Source organism: Pinus tabuliformis, chromosome 3_2 (genome assembly GCF_031772625.1).
Source record: "Pinus tabuliformis cultivar Carrire ecotype Pingquan chromosome 3_2, CPIR1, whole genome shotgun sequence".
Classification (NCBI taxonomy): Eukaryota; Viridiplantae; Streptophyta; class Pinopsida; order Pinales; family Pinaceae; genus Pinus; species Pinus tabuliformis.
Genome location: NC_142302.1, coordinates 214,215,990 through 214,230,111, shown reverse-complemented (window position 1 = coordinate 214,230,111; position 14,122 = coordinate 214,215,990).

The window sequence follows — 14,122 nt, the reverse complement described above, 5'->3', positions numbered from 1 at the left end:
TATTTATCCCGTTATGGATTGTCATTGTTATTTCTTTGTTACGATTTCTCTTGCACTTGTGTAGAATTCGACTAACGAGAGAAGTCTGAATATGATGGGAAAAAAGTTCAAGAAGATGGCAGGTTCTACTGCGACACCTGCCTCAGGCCAAGCTGCTACACCTTCAAGGAAGGGCTTAATCTCAGATACTACATGCACTGGTCTTACTGGTACTACATGGCAAGGGACATACAATTTGCTAGAAGGAGAACAACCAGAAGTGACAGTAACGGAGGCAAGTGTGGATGAATTAAGAAAGTCTGAGGCAACTCTTAAAGATTTGGCTGACTCTTTTCTGCACAGAATAGCAGCCAGGGAACAAGTCTTGCCTTATACTGATGTGGTACGTTGGGCAATTGAAGAAGTTCCTCTCACTAATAGAACCTTCATTTCTAAGGATGGAAGGATTTTCGGCTCCTTCAAGCCTGACGACTTAAGACGAATGTATCATTTGCCCAATCCCGAGCAAGTCTATAACAGAGCATTTGTGGAAAAATTTGCCAGAGAGAATGAATCACCAGCCGAACCTCTCCGAGATTGGAGGCAAAATCCAGCAAAACACAAACAGGATATGTCGGGTAAGTACTCCAATGCCTCTCTGGCTTCACCTTACTGCTATGCTGGAATTATGATGTGTAGATTGTGGGGATTTCATGATTCTGCAAATATCCATGTTGATATGGTTCCCTTAATGGAAGCGGCCGTTAATAGTATAATTATGGATTGGGCCACTATCCTGTCTGATAAGTTGGTCTTAGCTATTCGTGAGTTTAGGGCCAAAACCAGAGTCACTGAGAGAAAAATCCCACCTTTTTATTACTCTGCATACATTATGGATGCCCTTTGTTTTAATTCTGAGTTTCCTGTCCTTGGTTGGAGATGGACAACCCATGACCCAACACCTATTCATTTGTATCATCGTAAATTGTGGAAACCTTCTCACAAAGACCATTTGTACCAAATTTGCAATGGTTTTATGGTTCCCGTTCACTATTCTATTTTTGACAGACCTATCCCTAGGATTTCCTATGAAGCCTCTTTTGACCTACCAGCCGTAGCCCATTGGTTCGGCGAAGAATGTTTTTCTTATATCAGAGTTTTTGGAAGCAAGGCCAGGCCACATGTTCTTCCCGTATACATGCCAGACAAACTGTTAGCCCGAGAAATCTCTTATCAGATAATGTCTGAAGGTGTTACCCAAACTCTCAAAGAGGAGAAGAAGAGAGGATGGCCATCGTTTCCTTTAAGAATTGGAGTTTATACGCTGCTAAATTATAAGCATGCAGAAAAGGAAGCAGCAAAACTCCAAATGCTATCTCTAGTTTCTATTCCCAACAGACTCTATGACCCGAACAAGGCTGCTTTCATTGCCTTGGAACAGGCTAAGCTGACAAAGGTTGTTCACCAAGAAGACCAGTTTGACGACCTGTTCATGGGTGCTGATTCAATAAGCCAAGTCAAACAACTTGCTGCAATGAGATATGAAGATATGGAATTAACTGAATTTAATAAACTTAGAAAGCAAAGGTTGCAAACTTTGCCTCTAAAGTTATTATCTACAACCCCAACTTCATCCTCAAGCGAGCCTGATCAGCCAGAAATAAATTCACCTCCCGTTACAATTAGAGAACAGGAGGAAAGTCAAAGAAAGCTGCAGGCAGAAAGTCATAGAAGAGAACAAATAGAAAGGCAGCAAAAAGCACAAATTGAACAAGAGCAGAAAAGGCAAAGGGAGATAGAAGAACAGAGACAAAGAGAGATAGAAGAACAGAGGAAACGAGAGGAAGAAGAAAAAATAAGGAAAGAACTGGAAGATAGGCAGAAAAAGGAATTGGAGGAACAGCAACGGAGAGTACAAGAGGAGCAACAGCGGAAGGCATTCGAAGAACAGCAGAGAATTGAAAAAGAAAAAGAACAGAGTAAGCAAATCTCTGTCGATACTGAATTGATTAAGGAATGGAACCAATTTGATTCCATTATAAGTGGTAAAGAAGCCTCCAAAGACTCAGATGCCTTAAAGACTCCCGATATTACTGTTTCTCCGGTTCTTGAAGGAACCAGCGGCCCACCCACAGTACAGAACGTTGAAGAAGTTACTCAGAATCCATCTGATCAAGTTGATCTTCAGGTAGAGGAAATTCCTCCTCTAGACATTTTCTACAGCCCTAAGCATAAAGCCGTTGTAAGACGCTCAAGGAAGAGGCGAAGGCTTGATCAACCTTCTGTTTCAAATGAGCAAACAGTCACGGGCAATGTCGTCTGGAAGGGAGAATTAAGTCCCTCTGAAGATTTAACAAAGCTGTCGCAATTTGCGGGAGCTTATTCAGCAGCAACCATTGACAAAGCATCCGAAGTGAGTCTTCTTTTGAAGACTAAAGAGCATGAGGTATATGCATTGCAAGCAGAAGTGATAGAGGCAAAGAATAAAACGACACAGGCGGAAGAACAATTGCTGGCTCAACAACAAGAGAATCATTTGTTAACCCAGCAAATTGAAAAACTAAGGATAGACCAAAGTGACATTAAAGCACGTGAATTAGCAGAGGCATTATCACAGTTGGAAGCATCAAATGAGCTGTTAATGAAATCTAAAGAGGATCAAATAGTTCAGCTCTCAGCACAACTTGAAGGTATTAAAGGTGCCAAGAGTATTGAAGATTTCAGAACAGAGGCAACTCTGATAAACGGCGCTTTAATATCTCAGATTAGACTTTTGTGCCAACAGCTAGTTGAGGCTGAGTCACTTTGTGATATATCTACAGCAGTATGTAAGCAAATCGAGAAAGCCAGGACTAACTTGGATCAGGCCGAAGATGAAATAATAGAATATATTGAATGGCAAGATACTCCAGAAGGGCAAGCTGCTAATTTAGCCCGAATTAGTGAAACATACAAGAACATACTTTTCATGGAATGGGAAACACAGGTAATGAAGGCAGAGAGGGCAGCATCCAGATGCAAAACAATTTCCAAAAACATGATCAATATAGTCAATGATACATTGTATCTGGCTAACATGATTTCACAATGCACACCTGGAAACATAACAACCGCGAATATGCTGGAGCATAAGAATTATCTTAAGCTGGAAGAACAAGGGCGGTTAATTACTGGAGTAAATACCTTGACCTCCGATGCATACTGGCTTTTCTTGATTAAACCGCATTCTCAAAGGTCGGCTCTCAACTGTCTAACCGACGCTCTCCAATACCTGATTGCCGATTTCCAAGATGCCACATATGATGCACAGCTGACTTCTCGCCTCAATACTCCACCTGAAGTAGAGCCAATGCTGGCGATATGTCAGCGAAAGAGTAAAGGCAAAGAGACAGCTGACTGAAGCATCGCCGCCGACTGCCGAATCACCCAAATGCAAAATGATATTTGTTGATGCCGATTTCTTAGTTTTCAGTTTTTAGATATTTAGTAGTTAGATTAGAATAGTATTTATAGACCCTTTCATTGTTTTGGAAAGGGTCGTAAAATTTTGTAAAAGACTAAAAGGCTGAAGTTTGCACTATTGTGCTTCGGTCTATATTCTTTTTGAAACTCGACCACTGGTCCTTAATTTTACTTGGAATGCTGTTTAAGTAAATTGTGCACTATTGTCGTTTGCTTGGAATGCTTTCTGGTTGGAAGGAAGGACTGCTACATAGCGATTAATACATTGGATTGATCAAACAGCTTGCATGGTACTATTATCTGTATCTGTTCTCTTTTCAGTTATATGAATTGTTGTGTTATTACTTTGCTATTATTGAATACATGTATGCAATACAACAACAAGTCTTCATTTCATATCACTATTGAATGTTTTGAGATTTGTTATCTTTCACCCATGTATGTATCAATGATATAAATGACTGAGTACAGTAATTCGCTATTATAGCTCTGCGTAACTACTTACGCAGAGCAATCTCAAATGATTAAACATCTATGCTTGTTGTTAGTGTCATCTATATGCCTGTCATTAAGCATAGTTTATTAAACGCTGTACTGTCTGAATTGATAAGTCCCGGGATTAGCTTATAGTTTTTGTATTTCTTTTATAGTTTAGTTATTTTGTTTATTATCATTTCATATCTTAAATCATCCATCCATCCCGTTCACTTATAATCTTTGGGAAACTGGTCCCGTTATCCCCAGTCGGAGCCACTATTCCAAACGGAAAAGGAGCTGCACTAAGTTCCGGACCGGGTGGTTTCCCCGATGTTGTTGCAACGAATTTCGAGGCATGAACACCTCCCACATCAAATCAGACTAATTCTAAAGAAGAAACCAATGAAGCACCAGAAGAAGAGATAACGGTAGAAGAAAAGACTCCATCCAGGTATGTTCAGAAAAATCATCTAGAGACTCAAATTTTGGGACAGAAAGAGGCAGGTGTGCAAACAAGAAGAACTATTACAGAAGCTTCAAGATATCTAGCATTGCTATGCTCCACTGAACCTCAAAATGTAAATGAAGCATGCAAAGATGAATGTTGGGTTAAGGCCATGAATGAAGAATGTGAGAAAATTGAAAAGAATAATGCTTGGGAATTAGTTCCCAGACCTCATGATAAGAATATCATAGGAACTAAATGGATATTCAAAAACAAACTGAATGAAAATGGAGAAGTTATTAGAAACAAGGCCAGACTCGTTTGTAAAGGATATGCTCAACAAGAAGGTATGGATTTTAAAGAAACTTTTGCACCTGTTGCTAGACTTGAAGCCATAAGAATGTTCCTTTCTCTTTCTAGTTTTAAGAAATTCAAAGTATACCAAATGGATGTAAAATCTACCTTTCTTAATGGAGACTTAGAAGAAGAAGTATATATTGAGCAACCAGATGGATTCATTCTTGGAAATGATGCAAAAGTTGTATGCAGACTCAGAAAGGCTCTCTATGGTCTAAAACAAGCTCCAAGGGCCTGGTATTACCATCTTGACAAATATCTCCATCAACAAGGTTTTTCAAAAGGATCAGCTGATAGCAATCTATATACAAAGATTGACAATAATAAATTGCTAATACTTGTTGTGTATGTTGATGATATCATTTTTGGTTGCAATGAAGAAGCCATGAGTCGAAATTTTGCTTCAGTAATGCAACAAGAATTTGAAATGTCCCTGCTTGGTGAGCTTACATATTTTCTTGGTCTATAAGTTCAACAAAATAAAGATGGTATTTTTTTGTCACAAACCAAATATCTCAAACAGATCTTGAAAAAATACAGCATGGAAGATTCTAAATCAGTATGTACCCCAATGGTAATAGGATGTAGTCTCAGCTCAAATGATGAATCTACAGCAGCAGTACATCAACCAACCTACATATCCATTATTAGCAGTCTACTTTATCTAAGAGGTACCCAACCAGACATCATGCATGCAATATGAATAATTGGAAGATTCCAAGCAAATCCAAAGGAATCACACCTTCAGGCAGTCAAAAGGATTTTCAAATATCTTCAAGGAACACAGAATTTTGGTTTATGGTATCCTAGAGATACAGATCTTACACTTCATGCATATACAGATGCAGATTGGGAAGGAAGCGTTGATGACAGAAAAAGCACTAGTATTTGTGCATTCTATATGGGTTCCAGATTAGTGTCTTGGTTTAGCAAGAAACAAATTTCAATTGCATTATCTACTGTTGAAGTAGAATATGTGGCTACTGCATCTTGTTGCACACAACTCCTTTGGATGATGCAAACATTGCAAGACATTCAGATCACATGTACTCCACCCATATCCATTCTATGTGATAATACAAGTGCCATCAGTATTTCTAAGAATCTAGTCATGCATTCCAAGACCAAGCACATACCCATCAAATATCATTTTCTACATGAACAAGTGCTTGAACAAAGGTCAAATTGGAGTATGTTCCCTCCAAAGAGAAGGTTCTTGATATATTCACCAAACCGCTGCCCAGAGAGACATTTGAATATCTCAGATAGAAGCTGGGAGTATTTGATGCATCATCCTGCTGTTAAAACTTATCTGTTTCAGATAAAAGTGGTTATACGTGAGTTTCATGAAGCGTAGTCGCATACATACGCTAGTTTGTATGGATACAATCACATATATGTTGGTTTGAGGAAAAGCTGTGGGCTAGACTCAGGATGAAAGGGGTCTGATATGGTTAATTTAATTATCTTCTCTGCTTGATTATGGTTACAGTCTGTGGATGACATGTGGAAATATGTTGGCTCTCATAAGTTGTTGATAACTTGATGTATATCTTATTGATGATGATGCCTTGATAACTCTTCTACTATATGAAATGATCAGATCTGACAGTGATCATTTGGAACAGGTTTAGGGGGAGCATATACTTCTAATAATGCATTATTGGCATTACCTTAGAATATCTTAGTACAGATTCACACAGTTTTTTTTTTTCTTTTTGTTTTGTTTTGTTTTTTTTTTTTTTAAATTCAAGTAGAATAGGTTCAGGGGGAGAACATGGTTGCTGGTCTAGATGTTGATTGACAGATGTTGCTGATGATAGTCGCTGATGACTATCATGGTCTTGTTTCAATATTTGGTCTCTGTTATATATATCTTTTAAAGGTCATGAAATGACCTATTTTGTTACCCCACTATGCATGGGATGGATGATGTAATGTTCTTGTTTTGACATGTATAAACAATTGGTATATCCCCACTTGTTTGGGTGGAGGAGTCAGACTTGGTATATCCCCACTTGATTGGGAGATGGATGTATGTATGAGTCATTGGTGATAGGAAGGTCATTTATGATGTATGTATAGAGTCATGTTATTCTTTTAGGACATGTTTTTGCAGACCTTGCTTATATTCAGGGGGAGCATGGGCTTAATCATGGAGCTCAATCAGCACACTTTAGCATATCAGAGAATTCAGCATGTACTCAGGGGGAGCATAACCCTTTGCCCTTGATGACAAAGGGGGAGATTGACTTGGGGTTGCAATCAAGTCCAAAGGGGGAGATTGTTGGCATTATAACACAAATTTGGCACTATGACACTGGTGTTGTCCTTAATGGCAACTCACTCAGATGACAGATCACAGTTCAGCAGATTAACAGCATAGAGTTACAAATCAGACTTCACAGAATGAGGAAAGAGAGGTATACGAAGGTTCGCCTTGACAAAGTAGCATATACACACGGGTTAACAGAACAAAAGGAGCATATACTTACACATGCACTTTCATAGAATGAAAGGCACTTATATCTTGGAAAACTAAGTTTTGGTCCAAGGTATTCGGTCCATGGTATTTTGATCCATGGTATTGGTCCAAGATATATGGTCTGAGGTATTTGGTCCAAGGTATTGGTCCTTAGTGCTTTTGGTCCATGGTATTGAGTAAGGCCTAAGACTATTAAAGGAGGAAAAGATCATTAGGCAAATGCAATCAAGGATTGAATATCTGATGAAGGGAAGACCTAATATACAGGTTGTTGGGTTTTGGTGCATAGATGGATCTGAACCAAGGATGAACCTTAGCTCTTGATGAAGGATAATATCTAATTCTGGGTCAAAATCTTAAGGCTTGAAGTGAAGTATCTTTATGTGGTTTAATCATTTATCTGAATAACTAGTGCATGTTGTAGTCTATAAATATGATGATCTGGGTATAACTGAAGTCTGGAATTTTTGTAATGTTTAAATCATCATTTACATATCTGTACGCAAGTTCACTTTAGAAAAGGTGTGTATACATGCTATTTCTTCATGTCAAAACAACATATACATCTTAAATTTGATTTGCAGATCTGTACGCAGGTTTGCCTTGAGAAAACAGTGTATGCACATAGGTTCGACACATTGAAGTAGTGTATACCTCATAAAATATGTTTTAGCTGCTTCTGTTTGCTGTTGCAGTGTTCTGGGTTCTGGCTTGGGTTTTGGTTACTATATTCTGGTTACAACATTCTGAAAGATCAGATTGGATGGTTGTCAAAGTGATTGATTGATTCAGTTGTAAAGGAGATTGGTTGATGTAGATATATTTGATGATTGAATGATGTTATTGATAGATCCAGTCTGAAAATTTATGAAACGTGGTCCTTGGAAGAAAAGAGAAGGTTGTAGCCTTCTGTAGGCTGACACCTACGTACTAGTAAACATATCAACTAGTACAAGAGCTAGGGTGTTGTAGATCCCTTCTAGGAGAAGCTGGAGAATGAGAGAAGATTGTAGCATTTTGCAGGTAGAAGCCTGCATACTGGTATAAGACTGCACCAGTACAAATTTTTTTTTAAAAGAAGTTTCTTATTAAAGAGAAGATAGAGACGATTAGAGCAGGTGGTTTTCACCCACATTGGGTTTCCACCTTATATCTTGTGTTCATGTGTGTGATTTTCTGTTTTGTTTTTACTGCACCTGGTTACTGTTTATATGGTTCTGATGCACTGATTAAAGATCAACATATGATGAATTAACTGCATCATAAGTTTGCATGATATACACTAGTTGCCTTAAACACAGTTGCATATACATGCGAGTTCCATTAACTAAAGTAGTGTATATGAATCTGATTATGGAAATGAAAAATTATTGACTTGCTAATACTTATTCACCCCCCCTCTCAGTATTATTTCCAACAGTCCTCTCTTGCAAGAATGTACATACTACAAATCCTTTGTTTGGATTTGCGATTTTTAACACTGGAGCATGTGTCAACAACTATTTAAGCTACTCAAAACTAACCTCACACTCCTATTTTCATTAAAAATTCTTACCTTTCCTCTGCAATGATGTAACAGGATAAGCAATCTGTGAGAATTTCCTAATGAACCTCTTGTAATAACCTACCAATCCCATGAAGGATCTCATGTCATCTACATTTCTATGATTTTCCCACTCCATGATAGCTCTTACCTTTTATGGATCCACTGTTATTCCCTCCTTGGAGACAACATGTCCAAATTTACGTACCTCAGTGTGAAAGAAACTACACTTGTTGAGCTTAGCATACAACTAATGCTCTCTCAACAATCTCAACATTTCTACGAAATGCTTGGCATGCTCTTCCTCATTTTTAGAATATACCAATATTTCATCAATGAACACAAAAAAAAACTTATCCAAATGCGGATGTGACACACTATTCACCAAACACATAAAGGTAGCTAAAGCATTAGTCAAACTGAATGGAACTACAATAAACTCATAATGCCCATACCTGGTCTAAAAAGTTGTCTTGTAAATGTCCTCCTATTTAATGTGTGCTTGATGATATCTGGATCTTAGATCAATCTTCGAGAACATTGTTTTTTCCTTTAGCTGATCAAACAAGTCATCAATCCTTGGAAATGGATACCTATTCTTGATGTTCATGTTGTTCAACTTCATGTAGTCAATGCATAATCTGAGAGTACCATCATTCTTCTTCACAAACAATATTGATGTGGCCCACGGTGATACACTTGGCCTAATGTATCCCTTCTCAAGCATCTCTTTTAGCTATAACTTTAACTCTACCAACTCAAATTAGCTCATCTTGTAACATGATTTTGATGTTAGAGCTACCCCTAAGACCAACTCAATAGAAAATTCTACTTCCATATGAGGTGGAAACTCTGAAATATCTGCAGGAAATACATCCTGAAACTGCTGTAGAACTGGGTACCTACTCAAAACATTTGGGTCGTCAAGTTCTTTACCTTTGTTGCTAGAAATATGTGCTACAAATAACAAACACCCTTTCCTGTGACTACGCTTGGCCTACATAGTTGTCACCATCCTAACTGATGTGGATTTATTACTTCCTTGTAAGACTCTTGGTTCTCAATTTTCATCCAAGCACTCAATGGATTTGTCATAACAATCTACCTTGGTCCTGTGAAGGTATTGCCATTCCATACCCAATAGAATACTATATGATCCCAATGGTAATACATTCAAATGATTTGTGGTGGGAATACCATTTAACTCAAATGCTCAAGCTCTTACCAAATGATGAACTCACTTCTTTGTAACTGCAGCCAACTCCACTAACGAAGATTATGCATGCACATCCATCTCAATGATAGATGTTTGATGGTTTGCATGTCTATTGTCTAGCACTACAAAGATGTGAGGAACACCCTGACCAACGTCCCCAACAGTCTGTGCCTCCTGTGCATTATATATCTTATGCCTACCACCCTAATTCTGTGGATTGTCTCTCTTAAGGTGTTCTTTACCGCATGTTCAACACTCCAGCCATCCAGTACCATCACCTCTATGTTGTTGTTGTGATCCATATCCCTATCTATCTGCATTGAACTTCTTTTGTGCTGCCACGTTTTCTTTCTCTTTTGCATTCTGAGGCCTTGTACTTTTCGGTTGCTATTTACCTATACCTTTATCCTTATCCTTCCCTTTCCATCCTTACTGAGATTCATTCTTACGCGTTGACTCCTCATAGAAATGCTTCAATTTCCCAATAACTTCCTCAAGTGATCAAGGCTCGTCATACTCAATTTGATCTCTAAATGCTAATGGAAAACCACTAACAAATCGTTGAACTATCCCTCTCATCTTTAAGATACAGTACATAACTCAATAGCTTTAGGAACTTAGTCGTTTACTCTTCCTCTGTCATTGATCCCATATTTAGCTCATATAATTATTTGGCCTTACTATCATATTACCTTTCTAACATGTAATTCTTCCTTAAAAGCCTCTTGAACTCATGCCAACTCAAGTCCTTCATCCTGATGTCTCTGACACACTTCACATCTTCCCACCAGATATATGCTTTACCTTTCAGGCTAAAGATAGAAATTTTGGACTTTATGTTTTCTGTGTACTTGTGCAACTCAAAGAACTTGTTGATCCCAAGTATCTAAGCCTTTGCATATTATGATTTATCTTATGTCTCCGTGATTTTGTCATTGTGCACCTTACAACTCCTTATTTCTTCCTTCAAGTTTCTCAATGTGTCTACTATATTAGAAGAGTGCCAACTGCCATGCTACTCATTTGATTCATAGGAAGAATCATTGTAGGCTACCAACTTCCTAGTCATTTAGGTCCTCTTTCCTGCAAGACATATTATGTCATCTAAACCAAATCACAATAAACCAATGCACCTTAGCCAAATTCAAGGAGGATATCTCATATGCAAGATCATCCAAATCAATGTAATACATGTATGACATAATTATGGCAGCATATATACATATAATACACAAGCATGTAACCATGTAAGAATCATTCTAGCTATAGTCTAGTAATCAATGCATGACCAAATCAACTACACATACCATGACCTCATGCATGAAAACAACCATACCAATGTACACTGACAATACGTAAGCATAAACAACATGTAACCAATAATACATTCATGATGACACACTTCACAACAACAACATCCTCTTTCACATTGCGACATCACAATAACCATGACCGACACCATGCATATGCAACAGGTATATATACCACAAGGATTATTAAAACATGTGCAACTGACATGAATGCATGACCATCACACACTGCACATCCAGTCGAAGGGGTGAACCATGCTCTGATACCAATCTGTGGTATCAGATATGCTCCTATACCATTCCCTGATACCACTCTGTAAAACCCTCACCCCACATCTACCCAAGTAACTGGGATTTGAGCCACTTTTTCAGGCCCAGATCCTAGGTCACTACCCAAAACACAATGACACTTTCATAAATTAATTTACACAACTTAACAATGATGCATTTGCAAAAACAAGGACAAGGTCTAGACTGGACCCCGACTAGCCATGACAGGAATTTCGTCAAGCATGTCACAAATATTTAATTTACATGTGTAAACAACATATCTGAGCATACAGGTCTCATACTTATCTAAGAATCACTAAGAAGGATTTTTCCCTTATATAATTAGTTGCATTATCATTTATTAGGTCATAGATGCATTATTCATTAATTTACAAATAAAAACATGAGGAGCTTCATACATCATGATTGTCATAATACAAGCTTATAACCAACATAATAACAACAAAAATATCAAGGATACATTAGCCATAGAATCCACATATACACCAGTAAATTTACACATAAGTTATCAAGGAAATAACCTCTTATTGATGCATGCAAAAGCCAACCTAGAATGGGACTACCATGTTCCATCAGACCATAGAATGGTTGAGCCAATTCTCTCTTCATCAATTCACCCCAGTGCCCTAATCCAAGCATGAATGTGGGACTCAAACCAAAATAACTAACCACGGAATCTTGAGGCTAAACCACCTCACCCTTATTAATAGAAATGAGGATTTACCACAATCCACGTTAGGTCACTAGGCCAAAACAAGAATGGATTCCACCAGATTTCTCCACCTACACCATGAGGAATTTTCTTGTCTCCTAGTCTCTCAAGATTTACCATAATCCACAGTCTGATCCACGAATCACTAGGCCCTAAACTGATGCTCCACCCTCTAGGCTTTGTTGTATATCCCGTTATTCACCGGCAAGGATTCCTAGGCCTAATCAAGGAAAACCACCTCTAGCCTTTACCATATATCTAGAAATTCATTAGTCGATGATTCCTAGGCCCACCAAGGAACACAATACCTAGCTTTATCGCAACCCATTGTCTAGTTCAGGGGTTACTAGGCTAGTGCTTTACCACAATCCACAATCTGATTCAGGGATCATTAGGCCATGTGTTATTTCTTTTAGAGATCCACCTCCCTCAGCTTCGAATCCATCCTGCAATCTAGCTCAACCAAAACATGAGAACCCCATCAGACCATGGGTATCTGGAAATGGCAAGGCTAGGTTGAAAACCTTATCACATATGGAAAAACCCATGGCATAACAACAAAGAACCACATGAAATACCATGCATTCCAAATCTATCAAGGAAAACAGACATGCAAATCTATACCTACAAATAATCCTATTGTAGCTACTTGATCCTGCTCTTCCTTTCTTGCTCCTTCCTTCCTCTTTCCTTCTTTTCCTTTTCTTGATGACAAAGTGCTCCAAGAAAACCTAAGTGTCCAAGAGTGAGAGATAGAGAGAGAATAATGAGAGAGCTCCAAAATTGAACTGACAAAAGGTACCAATTGTTCCTCAGAAGCCTTTTTATCAATTAGGCCTCTATTTTCTTCATTTTCCATTATTTTCCTTCATTTTCCTCATAATTGGCAACTTGTGACCTTTCAGCTTCCTTTTCTCCTAATTTCCATTATTTTCATAAATAAATGTGCCAAAAATGTCATTTTGCCTTTCCAAAGCCTTAGTCATTTCCTTTTCCAATTTCCTTAGCCATAATAAACCAATGAACACCCACACAAGAATGTTTTGCCCAACATTCAACTTGGAATAAGTGTCCCATCAACCATGGTTATTATTTATCCTTTATTATCTTTTATTACATGGAATTATCACTAGGGTTGTTACAGAGAGCCTATTAAGATGTCTTTGAATAGAACTTACAGGTATTCATTGTAACTATTAAAGATACATAAAATAAGATTGTAACTTTCTCAAATAAATCTGTTATGATCATACATGTGCTTCAAAGAAGGAAAATGAATATGGAAAACACATAAGAGAAACAACACATACTACAATGTACCAATACATACTAAAATCAACCTAGTGACTTTTATTATTATCTCCAAGGAAGCCAAAATGATTACACAAGTACTCAAAATGCCAAAACTCCAAACCATTTTCCAGTGGTTCTCATGTCTTTGACAGATTAAATCAAAATCAGTTACAAAGGTAATTGTCAAAACATCTATGACTACTTAAATATTCGTTGCTAAAAATTCTTTTACAGCATTATGAAATAAAATTTTCTCATTTTTAGAATTTGATGACTAGTGGAATTTTGACTTTGAGGATTGGCACTTGGTTCCGCCATTTGAACTTCTCCTTCATAGGAGTAATAAACCTTTCACACTTCTTCCAAAGTTCTTCATCTAGGAGCTTACACTAGATCATTTTCTGGTATGCACTTCAAATTTGAAAGCTTTGTATAATTGCGTTTTGCAACAAAAAGTTTCTTCATCAACCAATAAGATGCAAGTCCCTCTGCAAAAAATTCACTATCGTGCTTCCCTTTAGAATTGCACTCTTTTCATGTGATGTATCTTCT